Source organism: Poecilia reticulata, chromosome 21, assembly GCF_904066995.2.
Source record: "Poecilia reticulata chromosome 21, P_reticulata-male-v2, whole genome shotgun sequence".
Taxonomy (NCBI): Eukaryota; Metazoa; Chordata; class Actinopteri; order Cyprinodontiformes; family Poeciliidae; genus Poecilia; species Poecilia reticulata.
In genome coordinates, this window is record NC_088850.1 from 6,668,637 (window position 1) to 6,687,982 (window position 19,346).

General features: G+C 36.5%; 1 protein-coding gene across 3 annotated transcripts in view; it reads left to right on the forward strand.

Annotated features, from left to right (window-relative positions):
- The window catches only part of sipa1l1 (signal-induced proliferation-associated 1 like 1), a 79,416-nt gene that overhangs the window by 15,738 nt on the left and 44,332 nt on the right, over window positions 1-19,346 (forward strand). For 2 of the 3 annotated variants that reach the window (XM_008397398.3, XM_008397400.3), the window contains exon 2: window positions 6,517-6,576. The exons of the other annotated variant lie outside the window; for it this stretch is intronic. The gene's annotated coding sequence lies outside the window, so the exon portion shown is untranslated. The remainder of the gene's footprint in view (window positions 1-6,516; window positions 6,577-19,346) is intronic. 3 annotated transcript variants of the gene reach the window in all.

A 19,346-nucleotide genomic window follows, 5' to 3' on the forward strand; every position in this document is an offset into this window, starting at 1 on the left:
CTGAACATACTGTACATCTTAGAGTTGAGATGAGGGAAGTAGAGAGAAGAGAAAAGCGTTTCCAGATGAACTTGTGAACTCAGATTTGGACTTATTTATATCTTTAGCATTTACTTTTTCCACCATCTGTCTTGGTGTCTATCTGTAACAGTTTCTTTGATGAAATATTTTGTGCAAGTATTTATCCTACATATATATTTTTTATCCTCTTACTTGGCCACAAATCATCTTAATTTAACTGGATCTGGTGTTGACGCTGCTGATTAAATCTCTTTTGGAATTGACAGACAGTTTTAAATGAATCCTTTTGAAGTTCCTGACTAAGCTCAACTCCTTTGCTAGGCTAATTTATCAAAAGCCACAGCCTATTTCATGTGCACGGTTTGGAAACCTTCTTTACAGGCTGTGAAACTGCATTTTCCACATTTACTTGGTTTTCACTTCCTCTGTGTCTTACGTGACCTGCACTGCATTCTCTGTCTAGACAGCTGCTGATGTGCTGGGAAACTGCACAGAGTCCAATTTAAGGATTGATTACATTTTTTTTTTTTTTTTTGGAAGTAGGACAACTCTGTGTTGTTGTCCACGTAGAATCAGGGCAGGAATATTTTACAAGATGGATTAATAATTCGTCAGTCTAGTTTTAGCCTTGCATTTAGCAAAAACAATTTTCATGTAAGCAAAAACAAAATCAGGATGTACAGCTTTTCCTAAATGACTTGAATTATTGAGAGAGCCACACTGCCAGTCAAATGTTTTTCATTTAATTTTCCATTGTTTTAAGCCACAGTGATAAGACACCAAGGTGAGGTAATCAACGTTAACAACGACCTTTGAATGCTGCTCCAGTCTAAAACACATTGGTTCCTCCTTTCTGTTTCTCATTCTCCTCTCTCTCTGCCCTGCTTGTAGATTTCAGCACTAGTGTGATTTACAGCCATAGCAGATGATCTGCTACTTGGTCATGCTTTTCCTTCTTGCCACATTTTCTCAATTCTCCTCTGTGCAGATGATTCCCAGGCTTCTCTGGAACACACACACACACACACACACACACACACACACACACACACACACACACACACACACACACACACATTGTTTTTTATTATATTTGTCGTCTTTTCCACGTCGTTTTAAGTGATATTTGACGTCATCACCGGTTTGCACCTTTTAAGTTTTTTGAAAGCTTGTATTATTCTGTCATCTTTTGTAAGAAGACGGGTTTAGTGGTTGTATATGTATTCTGACGTTTAAAGCCTATGTGTCCCTTGGGTGAACTTCAAAATATTCTTTGGCTTGTCGATGAATACTGGATACCAACGCAAGCAAGAGTTGGTCTGGATTTTGTGAACACCAGCAGCAGTTAAAACATGTCTAATCCAAGCTCCACTTTTGAAAAGGTTTAACCAACAAACGGATTTGATACAGTGACTCTCTGCCAGCCCGTGTTCCTGTTTTCCAGAATGTGAGGGAAGAAAACTGCGACTTATGGCTGAGGAATGCGAAGAGCAGACAGCTGAGACTTAGCGGAGATAGGGAGCCGTGCCTAAAACAATGAATTTGGGCCAAAAATGGGCAGAAAGTGAGACGAGGTGGCAGAGGAACAAAGCTGCTCCTGCTGTCTTGAAATGGCTTTGAAAAGGGGATCTGCAGAGATTTTGATGCACCGTGAGTTTTCATATTCACTCCGGTTCCCCCCCTCCAGAAACCTTCACGGGGCTTTCCACTCTACACTCTCTTCCTCCCTCTGTGTAGTGACACCTTCCTCCCTGTTTAGTGAATTGCTTCTGTAATGAGGCTCATTCTTTAAGTATGGGTTATTAGGTTGGTATTTTTATGGGTTATTTAATAAAAGGTGTTGATTTTACACCTTTGTACTGGAACTGTTCTTTTCACAGTCTTGGCATTTGTAAATCATTGACGGCTGAGCTTTGGAGTTCAAGCAGAGGTTGAGTAGGTAACATGGGAATCTCTTGAAAGGTGATAATTACTCTTTTTTTTTTTTTGCTTAAATGTTTCCCATCTAGACAGGAAGTGAGAACCTAATCACACTCATAGCAAGAATTGTGCATGTGTTTTATTAGATATGTAAGAAAAATTCAAGTGTATTTTGGAGGAGCCTGATTCTTTTTGTAAGGTTTCTTTTTTACTAAAAATGTAAAAGCCAGTTGTCTGGAACAGCAATAGTCCATTGTCTGATTCACAGCGGGAATTATTTTTCTTAATGCCAGAATAGGAAGGAGTGTTTCTGTGTGAAAGGCATTGCATATCTTGTCTATTTTCTACTGGGTATGTCTGTATTTAAGAAGCTGATAACCAATAAATATCTCATGCAACCATTGATGCACTTTTTCATTGTGTGCTTAAGAAATCTTTTAAAATGATTGGAAACAAATATTCCCTGCTACCACTTTGTAGAAGGTTTTTCTTACTGAATAAGTGGACGATCCCATGAATATCAGTCGTATCCTGGGAAGAAAACTATTTTAATTCTCTTCTGCTTTTTTGTTCATCCTGCCAGACATCTGGACATTATCTGCTTTATGACCTTTATTATAAGCCAAGGCTGTATATGAATCAAAAAAAAAAAAAAGATGATTTGTGTCGAGCTGCTTCCTAAGTAATTGCACTTAAAAAATAACTTTTAAAAAATGAAGTAAGATGAGCTATCCACGCCAACCGAGCAAATTTGTAAAAAAAAAAAAAACAAAAAAAAAAACCTCAGCAAATTATCAGTTAACTGTGATTTACTAAATGTATTTGGACAGCTGATCTTGGATACCACCTAAATAGAACATGCTTGTCTTTGACATCTTTTAACAAGTAAGCCAATTCTCATGCTTTGGAACATCATTGAACCGCCGGCATGATCTGCAGAAATCAAAAACATGGATAAAACATGGATCCTTCCAAGTGGCTGGCTTACTAAAATTACTCCAACAGATCATTGGCCACAATCCAGGGGTCAGCTAACGGGCAAACATGGCGTCCATCGGAGCCTTCCAAGGTGAAAGTGACTTCTGACCAAAGAAAACATAAATTTCTGCCTGACATGTTGCAAAATGCATCTTTATGATGCCGAAGACTTGGGGAAAATATTAAATATTATACAGACCTACCTCCCTCCCTCCCTCCTCTTAATGGTTCAAATAAAAACAAATGAAGGCTTTAGAGTGGCCTAGTCAAAGTTCCGATTGGTTAGTATGGCTTCTTTTCACTTGATCATCCTTTTAAAACCACCTTTTGGATTGATTAAAGTTATTCAATTTATCTGTAACATTTACAGGCACATATTAAAAAAAATGTAATATAAAAAGTTAAATATTTTTTGTCACTCATTTCAGCAAATGAAACTCATATTTTATATAGAATTGTTGAACTTTTTAAATTATTTGAATTGTAACTGTGACAAAATGCAAAAATAGAAGGGATCTGTAAGGGAAGTGAATACTTTTAATTCGTTTAATTCGTTGAAAAGGCTTTTAGTCACCAAAAGCTGGTGCTAAAGGATCTGGATAAACCTGGACTCAAGATAAGCAGTCTCCATCAGTCCATAAGGTTTTACTCTTCTCTGACGTCTTTCCTGTCTTCCTTTACTTTTTTTTCAGTCTGTCAAACCTTCATCTTTCTTCCAATTTTGTGTTTTTACACTCCTGTCTTTGAAACAGACTCCAAAAGTTTTTTTTTTTTTCCCAGTACAAATTTCATTAATGCAACTTTAAGGATTTCAAATGTTTTTTTTAATGATTTATCCACTTCACGGAATAAATGCAAAAGATTAGATGGTAGCTTTGATCTCCTAATTACAAAGAAGACTGAGATGAGAATTAGGAATTTTATCCTTGAGGTCAAAGGTCAAGAACAGAAAAAACATTTTTTTACTCTTATTTTAGATGCATCAAAACTCCATCTATTTTGAGTCTACAAACTCGTAAGCCAAAAACATACACTTTGATACACTTTTGAGTTTAGTATTGTAATGCATAAGGGCTACGCAAAAAATACTTTCCTCTTATTATGTTAGTTATTTTGAAAAAAATACAATCGACAAGTCACACTACAAATAACAACCTGAACATTTCTTTGAAAAGTATTGTGTAGACTGCACTGGAAATATAGAAACGAAAGGGAAAAAAAATCACATAAACTTATCCATGGAAAAATTGGTAAAATAAAGAACAAATCAATACGATTAGTCACAGATCTTTAAAGTATAGTTGGCTCAGGTTCTGGTTTTCCTCAGACCCGCATGTCTGCTCCAGTTTGAACAGTTTGCTTCCTTTCAGGCAGACATGAAAGGACTATTAGCAAGCCTCATTAGGGCGAATGCCAAACTGCAGAAATGAAACGAGGTCCAAGGTCCAGGTCAGCTGTGTTCACTAATAGCGTGATGAATGCAGAGATAAAGAAGATGACTAGTTTATACTCGGAGCCGGTAAAAAGGACTGCAGAGTTGATGTAGTAAAGTTTGACTGGAATGTTTACAGGATAAGCCGGAACGTATTTCGTGTTTTTTTTTTTTCTTTGTTTGAACATGTTGCAAAGCCCTTCACTGTTTTTTTTAGAATAATATTTTTAAAAAATTCAACACTAACCCTGCTTATTCTTCATGCATCATAAAATAATTGGAAAAGGAAAAGATTGACCTCATGGATTAAGCATGAAAGTTGAGGTGGTGAGGTGCATTCACTGTGTTGTTATATATAAGTAAGTAGAAACTGTTCCTCCTTTGTCTGATCATAAGAGAAAATATATCTGTTATTCTGATCAGGCTTATCGGACAACACTAATTAAATACCACCTCTGCAGAAATCCTTTGCTGGTATCTGAATGAGTCAACAACACATCTGAATGAGCTGCCTTGTGCTGTCTCATTACAAATCGAAGCGTCTCTCTGCATCAGATGCTTTCTAAATCACTGTAAAGTAACAGCAGACATATTCACTGTTTGTAGTTTCATTTTCATAATAAAAGTGATAAGTGCTATTTGAAAATATTCTTTGCCATTTTGTCAATGGTATGTGCGTTCTCAAATGAAAAATCTAAGACAGGATATTTACTACTTAAAGATAGTAGGTTCACTAAATCACCAAGTCATAATTTCTTTATGAAGTTTCTGTTAAGTTACAAGTGAAGTTCTTGTTCAGTATGCAAAACCAAAGCTAAAATGTTGAACACTAATGTGTCTGTAATTGCATATGAGGGTAAAGATAGTTTTGTTTCCAGTAGTTTAGCAGATTCATCATGCTTAAGTGTTGCACATCTTTTTTTATTTCTCAGAAGAGCTTGGAATTAATTATGGACAAATTTTATCGTTTCTGATTAAACGTGAAACATTTTGCATAATTAGATTTTTGAAATTCAAACTCTCAGATATAATCTTTGAATGTAATATTAGGTTGCTCTTATCAATAAGATGTGCTGTGGGATAACACAAAGGTCACATCTTTTATGCGTTTGTCAAACCACAGTGGCGTGAGAATGCTGCAGCTACAGTTTTATCTATCAGACGATTTCTAAACACCATTCGCATTTAAAGTCACGTCAAGTGGACTCACAGCACCACACAGATGGAACTCATGACAAGTTTTTCTTCAGTGTGTAGAGCTGGCAGCTTCTGCAGCCTTGGTCCTCCAGGAAATCCAGCCAGAGTGGAGAGGAAATTAAATATGTGTGCGTCGGTGTGTATGCGTATGCCTGACGGTACGTGCCAGAGGATTGATTTGAGCTGTCGATGCTACACTCTTTATAGCCTTTAACTAACTGTACTGTACCATTTGTTTTAGGATTTCACTTGTCACCCACTTTTCTGACATCCATCTATAAGTGGTGGCAATGGGGATTATGCATGTAGCTACTCTAATGGGTGTATTTCATTAGGCTAAGTCAATTAAAGCTTGTGCTTCATTACAGACATGATGATTTTTAAGGTCTTGTTAGTGTCTGTGATGGTCCTTGAACTGGAATTACTACCATGTTGACAGAGACATTAAAATTAGCACTGTCGTTTTCCCACAGGCTTTCAGAACTCATTATAATAAAGAGGTTGCTGTAACACCTTTAAAAAAAAAACTATCATATTAATTTAAACTGATTGGGAATGAATACCAAATCTCAGATTCTCTCAGAAAGATGACCACAGCTGCTGAGCTTTCACTTTCTGCCTGGTTTCTCATCATATTCTTTTCTGAGATTCTTGAAATTGTACAGATAATTTTATTGCAGTTGACATAGAATTACCAAAACTGGACAGAATCCATTTTTGACCCGATCTTTTAAGTACATGTTCCAAAAATAAATGCACATAGTGGCTGGAATCATGCGTTGGTTTATTTTTTAACTTTGGAAGCTCAAATTGTTTATGTAGTCTTAATACTAGCACATTTTTTGGCATGTCATTCGTTTGAGGTGTTTAGTTTTTAACATTTACTGAGTGAATGACTTATTTGCAGTTACAGAGGTTCAATTTTATTACACATTCTTTGTGTTAAAGTCTGTCTCTTTTTATTTTAGGTTTGCCATCACACTGAGATATTCAGTGTGAATTCCTGGCTGTGGTGATAAACTGAGTTGGTGAGTATTTAACTTGCTTCACTAGAGTTGGTGGGATTCTGACTTTTTGTGCTGATATAATCTAAAGATGGGAATCTATTCTGTTGCACTTTATCTTAAAAAGAGAGAGCTCGACATGAGACAAGTATTCTTAACCTTTTATAATCTGAGTGCTATAAATTCATTTTTTGCATGTCAGTAATGTATTCAGTCGGTTGGATTGAGTTTTACTGCGGTAGATGCAAATCATGGCAACAGGTCACTGAGAGGGTTGTAAACATCATAATGAAGAGAAGAAAGAAATGTACTTTTATTCTGACTGATATCTTTAAAATAATCAGCAATATTATAAATGGCTAATCCAATTCTAAAATATTTTTTAGTCATACTAAACAAGGAATGCATTTTCTCATCCTTCAGTCAGATCAATGGACACAAAAGTTTGTGGTTATAGGTTTTATTGCTTTTTATCTTAAAATCAACATGCAGCAATTTAGACAAAAAAAAATATTGTGATTCCAAATCATTCCAAAACCTTATACAACTATTTTTCTTACATTTTGGCTGAACATATGTCTGACATTAGAAGGATACAAATAGTAATCAAGCTGTAAACTTATAGATGAAAGTGAGATTATTGCTGAGTAGCTCCGTAGGGGGCTAAAAATAATACAAAAAACTAATAGTAATAACTAAATACCAGTGACAATATAGCATGTAACAAAAACACAGACTAATCTGCTTTGAAGTGAAACTAGTGAGTAGGCGGCTCTTATCTACGAGTTTGAAACAGCATGTTTTGTTCCAGTAAATTCTTTGCTTCCCTCTCTCCGTATTTCTCTCGCTTCTTTTTCTTTCTCTCTCACCTCCTCCTCCAGCCAGCAATGCTGTTCACCTCCCACACAGACTGACACACACACACACACACAGATACAAAAACTGCTATCTTCGCACATGTATAAGGGGGGATAAGGGAGGAGAAAAAATGAAAAACTCTAAGAAGGGTTAAAGAAAAACACCAGGGAGGAGAAGATGACGATAATGGAAAATGGGAGAATGGCTTATAATTAGACAAGGATGTAACTGGAAGACAGTGGGAACAAATTAGCCGCTAAAGAGGGGTGGACAGAATACGAGGAATTTGTTTTTAAAAAACACTAAAATCATTGGAGCTTTGAAAAGCAAATGTACTAAATATTCTGTAGTTGGCAATCACGTTTTGTCAAATGCAAATTGACATTTTATGTACCTAGCTTTTGATATTACAAAAATATCACATTTAAAAAATTTTTAATCATCTGAAATTAAAAGCAACAGGAAGGACATGGAAGTTTAATAAAATGCTTTTTATTAAATTTATCACCAAAACATTAACAACATTTTTCTTTTCAATACAGATATATACAATATAATATTATAAAAAAAATGGTATTTGCTTTTAAATGGAGACATCTGACTCCACCTATATGCTAGTATGTGCATATTAGGTTTAAAGCTACACATCCACTACGCCAAACTCATCATCTAATCTAGGAACTAAATAGTTAAGAGGAGAGTGAGCGAGCATATGATGAGCCGCCGTAGGTAAACACACAGCTGAACATGTGCGAAGCAGTACCCAGTGTTTGTGTCCACATCTGTTCATGCAGTGAAGGTGTACGGCCTACTAAGCAAATTACTTGAGTCGTGATGGCGTTCTGCACACTCTTGGGGCCCAATGTTCCCACGCAGTCCGGGTCTATCCATTCCCTTTCAACAAAGCAGTCACTTAGCAGGGTTTGATCTTTTCCAGGCAAACATCCCAAGTCAAAGACACAAACAAAAACGAGCGTTGAATTATGAAATGATTAATAGTGGTGTCCAAACTTTGTTTCTTTGTTGGTGTGCCTATGATACTTAGCTGCAGCACATAGTTTACTTTACCTGGTGTTTAAGTTGACTAGTATTAGATGATGATAATTTTTGATCAATTGGGCTGACAATTTAGATAAATTGTTTATCTGAGAGACTAATAAAAAAAAGTATTTTACCAATTTGCATCAACTGTTGCCAGCAATTGTTGGCTTGAAGTAAATGTCAGAGCTGCATAACAGTGTTTTACTTGTACTGCAATGTCTCATGTGACCCACATGCACCGGTGTGGTATTTGATCATTGTGCAGGTCCCCCCTTTTTTTTTTTTTTACATCTCTTCAGTGCCCAGTTGAAGTCGAACATATTCCTTGTACACCTGTTGACAGCGCCTTCTTACTTAAAACTGTTTCTCCCTTTCGGGTGGAACGCCTAAACTCATAAAGAAAAGCCCCTATGTGCTCTAATACCCAGACAATTTAAGAAATATGTATAAAATATGTTTTTTAAGGTTGATTTTCAACTGGGATATTGTGACGAATGTGTTTTGGTGACTGAACGTCAGCTAGTAAACAAATTGAGCTTGCTTTGATTGCTTCCATGTTTAGTCTTGATAAGGGACCGATGGGAGGCTCTGTATTGCATTCCACACAGTTCCACCGGTTTATAAATAGTTAGATGTTTTATAAAAGAGTGGAACACGGCTTACTTGATGGAGTGACTACTAACTTACTTTTGCGCATCTATCTCTTTCCCACTTTTGGTCGCAGCATCTCATATCCTCCCACATACTCTCACATTGAGTGAGGAATCAATCCTTCTCACTTCCATTATCTCTCTCCCTCCCTCCGTATCTCCGTCACTCGCTCTGCTACTTAATTCTGGCCATTCTGTACCAATCGAATAGCTGTGTTGTGGGCACAATTGAGTCCCACAGCAATCATACCACGTCCTCATTAGGCTCGATCTAGTGGTTCGCTTTATCCAGCTTCATCCCTTTCTTCCGGTAATTGGGCAAAAACCTTTGCCTACCTGTCAACCGCAGTCCCAGTGCAAATGATGCAATTTATTCGACTGTGTATAGGAGTTGACAGTGGCCTCGGTGTAACCTTGGGTCAGTGCTGTCCGGCAGTTTTCCAGCAAATTAGTTCATCATTGTGAATCGGATCTTACTCAGGACTGTCGCCACCTTTGCCAGCTCGCGGGTAATGACTGTGTTCACCGGAGAGGGGATGCATTTGACAAAAAGGAAATGTTTCATGTTTGAGTTAATTTATTTCTCAAACCTTTTGACAGTACATGCTGACTTGTAATGCTATTTTCCTTTACAAAATAAAACAAATAATAAATATACAGGCATGCTTGTCTGGCACAGTGCATCAAGTGATCTTTAGAATAACCTTTCATGAATATTTTGAACATTATGTGTAATTACGTGCAATCCAGACAGGTTTTTATGTGAATAATAAATTCCATCCCTCTTTGCATTAACTCTGTAAAACAGAAAACAAGATCGGCCTCTATTCCCCCCCATTTTCAGCCTTTAGATGCTTTCTGCTTTTAGGTTTTACTTATGCGTGGGTAAATCACATCTTTATTGCAAAGGCCACAAACTGAAGATGCTCACCTCTATAGAGTTTTAAGAAAAGGCAGAAGCTGTAAATAGAAAAACACAGCGTATAACATTTGTAAAAAAAGAACCTAAAGTTGAAAGCAAAGATAAACACTGAATCAATGCACACGTTTCTCAGTGAAAACAGGATGTGTTAAGAAAACAGAAGAGTAGTGCTAAGATACCTTAACACTTAAGCTGATTATTTTAGTAGTCTTGGAAATTCACATGTACCCAGAGTTGATTCTTTGAGGCTGACTGGCTCACCGGTGCCCTATCCGACTCGTGACTTCCTCAGAGGAAGCAGGAAGTGGCTTAGATGTGTTTCCTGTTGGAATGTGAGACAACTTCCTTGGCAAAAGTACATGCTGGCACACTACACATTATATTTATGGCTTCCTCACTGTGGCTGTTTTAGAGGACAAAAACACTTCATCACTTTTTAAAATGTGTCCTCTTCATTTTGTCTTGGAAACACCAACGTAGTTTAACACCTTTTGCGGGTGATGTGATGATTGGGATTATTTTAATAAGACACCAGAGGGTACTACTCTGACTCCTTCAGCTTTTTGACTAGCATAACGTATTGCTTAATGTATTAACATGTACGATTTAATGTGATGGGCCAACACAAGTAGAGTATAATTGGTTAGTTTTCCACTGCGCGTAGTAATTTATCAGAATATGAATATACTTGGAAAACACTTCACATTCGGTTTAGTGTTGCACAGATACCTTTTATTTATTTTTCTTAAACATGTCAAAAATACCTCCAGGGATTTATAACTGCTGGCATGAAACTTCCCCATATGATTAGATTGACTTCTTGTAATCACCGAAGATCGATTTGTTTGTTTTAATCATTTTACTAGTTAAATACCTTGCTTTGTAATTGTTGAATTAGTTTCCAGTTTCTATGTTTTAGACCCATCCTGTGTTCAATTAAGGCTGCAAGACGCCAATACTCAAAACGTCTAACATCAGAACAAAGTCTGTAAATGTTTATTTCATGTTCCACCTTGTGCATTTTGCTGCTGCTTATCTTTGCACAGAAGACTGATCTGCTTTCGCTCTCAATCCTTCTCCCTCTGCTCATACTGCAGCCCTGTTCCAGCTCACTGTTGCCCACGCAGTGCTGCGCCATTTTGGAAATCTGCAGCTCTCTCATAATGGCAATAATCAATGATTTTCTCTCTGCAGTTTATCCAGTTACATTTGCTTTAAGGATTTGGACTAAAAAGCCTCCTAAATTGGCTATTAGAAATAAATAAGAAGTAAAGCATTACCTTAGTATTGTCAGTATAATGGAGCTCAGCATGACAGACATGATGAACTGAGGCAGTTTTTTCTCTTGGAAAACATGCAATTATCTGTATTTCGGTGTGTGTGTCTCTCTCCTGCTCTTGCCTCATTTCTGAGGAGTTATGCAACATTTTGCAGCATATTAGTGAATTTAGTTTTAGATTCTAAAGTGTAAAGTTCTTATATGTCAACATATTTACTTATTAGATTGCTCTATACAATGTGTTTTTTATTTATAACAATTCTGTACATTTATTTTTCAAATTGGCTGTTTACAAATGGAACTAACATTTTTTTGTTTATGGGATCAAAGTGTTTTTCTCCCCAGAATTATTTTCTCTTGTTTATCATACTTTATCACTTCCTCATCCTTTTTTCTGCACATTTAACATCCTTTTTAAAACAAAACAAAAAACAACAACCTCCATTCTGTTTCATTCTTTCTCTCTCTGCAGCGCATCAGCCTCCAGCCACCATGTTAATTACACCAGTTCCTTTTCTCTGTTATTCACCACTCTGCTATTTCTGTCACCATGACTGCTGTGCCTGCTTTTGCTACATCGCAGCTATTTGCTTAGGTCTACAGCGCTTGTTGAAATGGGGAGGGGGTGTGCACTTCTGTCCAATTCATAACAAATGGTTGTTTAGCGTCATCTGATTGGCACAGATTAGAGGGTTCTTAGTGGTGGTGCGGAGGCAGCTATCGAAGATGATCAGGTGGCTTCAGTGCTGCTGTCTGAGTAAAACACTCTGCCATTTGTCTGTACTATTTTAATGACACTTTTTGTCATGAATGGCTTGGGAGGAAAAGGGGCAGAGAGGGTCAAAGTTTTTGCATAAAGCCAAGTAACTTAATTTTTAACGAGAATAAAAGTTTTATATTTAATATTCTTGCTCTTAGAAACCATAATTCTTTTTCATAACGTGAGAGTTTCATCATGAATCATCTGTATTTTAGATTTGAATCCTGGGTAATAATACACTCATAAAAAGTTTGAAAAGTTGAAATACCATGTAATTTTCTTGGTGATTTTTAAAATGGTTTGAAACCAAAGTTTCTTCTAAGCTGTGTTGTGAGAGGTGAAGTCACATTCAGCTAAAAAGCGCAAAAACGAGAAGATTTTAATGTTTTTAAGAAACCACAGAATTCCCTTTTTTTCCACAATTTGAATTAAAAAATGTACAAATCAAAACTGTTTTTTGTAGCCTGGCCATTGCCTACGATTCAAATCTTGCTTTGCGTCTCGGTATTGACTTTCTCCCATTGACTTGGATTTCCCTGGAAGAATTTGAAGAAGACCAATCATCGAACAGAAGGAGAAATTGTGAATGATGACGTCAGTTTTCTGCACTGTTTGAGTTGTAGTTTTAGCATTGGCAAATGATGGACGTTTTTTTATTGTTTTAAACAACTGCAACAAATTGGCACCAGAACCTCTGTTGGTCTGTTTAGGAGTCTTTTTAGTTGATGAAATAGATTTGAAACCAGTTCAGAAGTCTCTAAAGTAACTAGTAGAAAAAAATTACATGTTTTGATGGAATGTTTTTAGTGGTAGGTTGAAGAAACTCTTTATTTACGTTATTTATTGATTTCAATAAATATGCAGGGGAAAAAAAGCTGAATTGTAATTATTAGACATCTAGCCAATGTTTTAATAGTTTCTTTGTTTGAACCATTCTGCTTACTGTGTGGTTAAGGTGTGAAATGTGCATATATTTATATATATATATATATATATATATATATATATCATTAGTTTAGAATATATCTTAGATTACATCAGCAGACCTAGACAAATTAAAACTGAAATCGTAGATTTTTCATTGGGGATCTGCGTTGGTTGTGACTAAAAACTTAAGATCATGTAACACCCGATAAGTACAGGCTCACACATTGTTATGTTGGAGGAGGCATTCTGTTGCCCACAATGAGACCAAAGCGGATTGTGACTCAGTTTACTAATTGCTATATAGCTGAGCCGTACTGTAAATTACCTTTGTGGAAAATAAGAGTATAAAAATCCCTAATGCAACCAGAAATCATATTGAAAAGACTGTATATGACTGAAAAAATACCTTTATAAACAGATAAATGGTTTAACATCAGAAGCAAATGCAAAAATAGCTCACTGTTAACTAGAGAATAAGAGGTCTAATCAACATATCATCATAAAATACTTCATGCTGTGATCATTCACTGAACTCGGCTCAAATATTTGGCTATTTTTGTTGTTTTTGTAAGTTATTAGGGACATCGTCACTTTCACAACACAGAAACTAGAAGGCAGCAATAATTACGAGGTGACAAAGTTACATCACTGGTTTTGGCACATAAAATACAAACCTGCAGGGGACAATCAATGTACCTATCGTCCAACCATGATTTCCTCTCCCTTCCCAAAATTCCTCTGCTTACATAAATAATTGATCAGCTTGTCATAGAGGCAATTGGCTGTATAGATCTGATTCATTATTACTCATGTAGCCTAGATTCCTCTGTCTGAACAATCTGATGCTTGGAGCACAAATGTTTAGCGTTTTAAGTTTGTACAGATATCAGTAACATGAACTGAGGGGCCCACATAAAACAGACCAACATAGTTGTATTCAGTTGGGCTCATAGTATGTTGCTTCCTGTAGTTCTAAAACTCCCAGTTACACTTTAAAATTCACAGTTATTTTCTTATCCTCAGTTTTCTTAGTTTATATCATTAACTAAACTGCAGATAGATTAAAAGATGATGTGTAGCTGTCTGCCTATCCCAGCAAATTTAACACAGATGACCTGTGGTTTTAGCTTTATCCATCTACATGACAAACCTCAGTTTACACTGCTTCACTTTGGTAATATTTTAGTCTAAAATATTCAACGAACACTCCAATCAGTTATTCACGGTATGCATATTGGGTAGTGATATTGCCGTAAGAGACATAATGCAGCTTTGGTGTGATCCGTTCAGCCTTGGTCTTCTGAAGTTGGTACGAAAATTGATATTCACTTCATTTGTCACACATTTTTCTTTTAACAACTTGTTTGGGTGTAAATAAACTGATTGTGTACATCAGTGCATAATGACAACAAAAAAAAAAAAACCAAAACTTTTTTATTCAGACAAGAAATCCAGACACCTTCAAATAAAGGAGCACCATTTTTTAATACCTCTAAAACTAACATGTATATGTCAATATTTATAAAATAAAAGGAACGGGTCTTGATGCACCACAAGCAACAATAAAAGCAATTCAATTGTAAACTGGGTTTTGAAAAATGACTCACAAATGGAAATGAGATGTTGCATATTTGTGAGTCAGAGCTTCAAAAACATCTGTTGGCTAATGAGACAGTTAAAAGCTGCTGCTGAAATGGAGGTGTGATGCAAAGTGGACATATGGACTGATGGCTCTAGTGCAAAGCACATCCTGCCCCTAACCACTACAAGCTGCTGTTTAAAATATGCAAAGAGAAAGCCTGATGCAATGATGATAAATGTTTTATAACTTATGTGAAGCAGCTTTGTGAGTTTAAATTTACTACCTTTTGAAGACGCTGCTTGGACCTGCATACACAGGTGCACAAACACATCTCCTCACTTAAACCTTTGCTTTATTCCTCCTTCCACTGCTTCCGTAGATTTTGTATTAGCAGAAAAGTAATATAGAAAACAATATCCACAATTTCACATTTGAAGGAAAAAGACAGCAGCCACATTCAGAGCTCCCCCCTCACATCTCACCGAGGCATAATGTGGACGCCACCTCACTGTCAAAGTCTGCAGGGGGAAGAAAAGAAAAACGCAAGTCATGTTTTTCTTTGCACACAATTAGAATTTCTCGGTGGAAGTCTTTGAGCTGAAGCCACAAATCGTTTTCAAAGAGAATTAGATTTGAGCTTTTCTTTTATTAATTTTATTAAAATTTTATTCTTTGTTGTTTTTTTCTTCTCTCTACTTGTTCTCCCCCATTGTGTCTTTGCTTCTTTACGCTCTCAGATGAAAAGTTGTCTGTCTTTTAAATGAGTTTAAATTTAGAAACACAAGAACAGAGCTATTACATTTAAGCACAAACTTTTCCCTTCAACATTTTGCTCATAATACAATATATAACTGTTTGTAATATGTATTTGAATCTATATTTTTGAAAACACTAAGGCATTGTTTTTGTGTCGTAATTTATTCCAAGTTAAAATCAGAGGAAAACTTTACAACTGTTCCACATTATTACTTAAATGGTCATGTTCTCAATGATGGTGTCTCGATTGGCTAAAAATCTTATTTTTATTGCAAAAGTATATTTTACTATTGAGAAAAATGTTGCTGTGATCCAACAGTGACCTTTAGAGATAATGAGAAAATCATAATTTGTCACATTTACAGTTAATAGGGGAAAGTTTAGGCAAATATCTAGTGGGTTTTTGCACACCATCGCATTTATACAGCAGAAATTGAGAGGGATGATGTGTGGTACTGGTTTGTTTTTAATATAAGACTTTTTTTCCCCACTCAGATTTAATTTACCCAAATTAGCAGTTGCTTTAAAATATCCATTTTGATCATTTCCTTCAATGAATGTGGGGCTTTTGTAACCATTTCCATTCTGTTTCACCATTAAGGGGATTTCTGATGTCTCTCTCCCGAGTATGATTTGATAACACTTAAAGATGATTGCTTAATGAAATGCCTTTTATTTGTTGCATGTGGTTGGCATGGGGAAGCAAAGTTAGAAGAGGGGGAAAAGTTTATCTCCCTTAGATTTTGTGTAACAAAAAAGAATAAACACAATGTGTGTGTTCATATTTTGTTGAAAGGGCTGGTATGTACTTTTATATTACTAAACTAAGTTTGAAAGTGACTCAAATATTTGATGCTTCCTCTTCCACACTGACTCATACTTTAAACCAACTGAAACCTGAGATCCACTAATGTTGCAGAGTCTGGGAAGGATGACTTGGTGAGAAGCAGTAATGAGATGCAACATTTCTCATCAACTTTGTCCCTTGTGTTATTGCTGTGAGACACAGAGAGAGAGAGAGAGGCATTCACTAACTGTCTGAGGCATATCCTGGATTGTCCTTGTTTTGTTTTTCTAAGTGCACTGTGGGTTTAACACCTTTGTGTAAAAAGTCTTCTTTGTGTAAAAAGTCTTGCCTCTACAGTTGGAATCAGACACATTTTGACAGTAGTTCTTCCTGTTTCCTCAAAGAGTTGGTTGCTTGGCAAGGTCAGGAAATATTTTTTTTTATGAAATTGGGAAAGCCATTGAGACATAACGTAACATGTTTTGTCAGCATTGATACAAACATGATGCGACTTGACTTGACTCACCGGTCCGTGTGGTAATGTCTGAGTGGAGAAACAGGTGGATAATTGTCAGAGGTTTAGCAACAAAAACAAACACCATCAATTTTCAGTTTTAGTTTTAAACTTATCTTTTCTTTTGATTCTGAGGCCTCTAGTCCTGTCATTTTATGCTTTATGTGATTGGAAGGTGGAGATCTTTGTTAAGTACAGGTTATGGAGAACCATCCATTTTGAGCACAATACAGACTGATTAAGACACAAAGACTTTGTTTTGGTGTCTGCTGTCTGGAAATCTAAAGAGAATACCTTGCGGTAATAGATAATACCAGGGCTTCAGCCCTGAGTTTCTCAAGTCTGTGTATATTTGTATATGCGAGTGTGTATGTCTATGTATGCATTCTCATCACCTTGTGCTCTATTTTATGCCTTTCTTTTCAAAAGCGTTTGTGACCGGTCCTTTTCAGCTCTCGACTGCAACCTCCGTCAGTCAGTCTGTAATTTTCAGGTGTGCATGACTCACTGTGCACTGGAGCAGATTTATAGTCACACAGTGGTGGGCACTGGCACACCTGTTCTTCTCGACAGCAAACCTTACAGCAAGCATGATTAAAAAGAATCATTTGCCAATATGTGACTTTAATTTGAATCACAATGTTCACAGTAAAGAGACAACTTTGATTGCTGGTTCAGGGGTGAAGGTTTCCATGAATACCAGATGGTATTGTTTAATAGAATTGGGTTATGCAAAACTGAATCTTGTCAGAGGGGTTAACGGGGTTGGAAAATTGAAGAAATAATTTAATACATTAAAGCTTTTAGGATTTATTATTGGTGACATTGTCACCACTGCTAAAAGTAGAGCCAAGTTTTTGTTAAGCATTTCAGTATTAGTGGAACTATTGATTATTATTGGTGTTGTATGGTTAGTGCAGCTAACATTTGTTAGCGGTGCCCACCACTGTGTGGAAATATAGAAAATCTAATCATCTTTGTTTTCAAACTATTTTTGTTTTCTTTTGCTTTGTTTCTTTCAGACATTATTTATGAGATCATGGCTGACCATTCATTCATTTAATTACAATAACTGTCCCAATGAAACGCTCTGTCTCTGTGAAAGCACAAAAGTGTCGTCTACCAGGAAGTTGTGGCTTCATGCGACCCTTTGGTAAACGTATGATATTTATACATTAAAAATATTGCATATAAAACTAATGATGGTTAGCGGTTGTCGTTTACTTGGGTGGTCATATATTGCACCTTGCCAGTTGTTCCTTCTGCTCTTCCTGTATCTAATATACCACAGTGCTATGTTTGAACTATTTATTGTTTGGTCAGCCTTGTAGTTACGAGGATATTGGGCATATTTAATGGTGTTTTTCCATTTAAAATGGCAACAAAATGTGTATATAGGCTCCAACATCATGTCGTATGGTAATTGTTCTATGGTTTGTTTCCCCTCTTTATACCTTTTTATTTAATGTATCACAGTGGAACTGTTTTTGTCATCTGCAAATGCTCTCTTGGGTGTCACTGCAACACTTCTAATGTGCTGCAGCCTGTTTTTCTTACTCTCTTATGCCCCATTATCTGAGAGAAGCATGGACATTATTGTGTTGACATTTTACAGTGACAGACATCCACGATAGCAGTTAGCTGCATTGAGCATCGATGCTGCATATTTACCTCATACATCGACCTTATTTAGGCATTGCTAAAGGTTACAGAGTGTCTGTCAGTGTAATTGGTCCTCAGTGGCTGCAGAAAGGGAAGCAATGCCTGGCTCGTTTGTTTCAATTCCCAAGTCTCCTTGCCTTACATATAGTATACTCTACTCCCCACCCACTTTGTTCTTTAACTCTTATTTTTGCCTTGTTTCCTCTTTCTCTCCAGCTCTCATTAGAAGTACTAGCCAATCATCAGTGGGGGTAAAACGGAGAGAATGCTCTGCAGGTGTTATTTGAGTTTTAGTTCAGACACATCATTGGCTCTTATTAGATTTTAGCACTGAGCTGCTTCTTGTCTTCTAATTCTGTGCTTTTATTGAGTGTTGTGTGGGAAAAGTTTTTTTTTTTCTTTCTTCCCTCCAATCCATATTAGACTTGTGCCAGGATAAACCTATTGGGTGTTTTTTTTGTCCGTTTACTTTAACACCACCAATAATCAGTATCAAAAGACCAAAATTGAAAGTTGTGTTGAAAATTGCAGCTATGTCTTTCTGGGTGCTCTGGTTTCCACCCCTGAAACATTCTCTGTTAGCTAAATTGGAACCTCTAAATTGCCCTTAGGGAGATATTTAAAATGAGTGTGCGTTGTCCATTGCCCTGTGATGGGCAGGTGACATGTCCAGGATGTGCTCCAGTGAAATGGATGGATCAAAAATAAACAGCAGGATGCAACACTGAGCATGAGGTGTTCCATTGTTAATACAGCTCTAACAATATTATCTCAGATGCATGATTTTAGGAGGGGGAAAAATTGACCTCACTTGGTAAAAGAGTAGTAATCAGTATCAAACTGAGTGGTATTAACCTCATGTAGGCTCTCTGCATGAGTTTTTGGATTACTGTGGTTTAGCTAGCAACTTGTAGTAAGAATTTTGAGACTGCACGAGAAACCAGGACTCATTACTGCATACTTGATGGAGCCTCTGCATCCCAGTTTTGTCTTTAATGACATAAACTTTCTTTTATCTTCACATCACAAAACAAATTATCTTGTATTCAGTTGCAC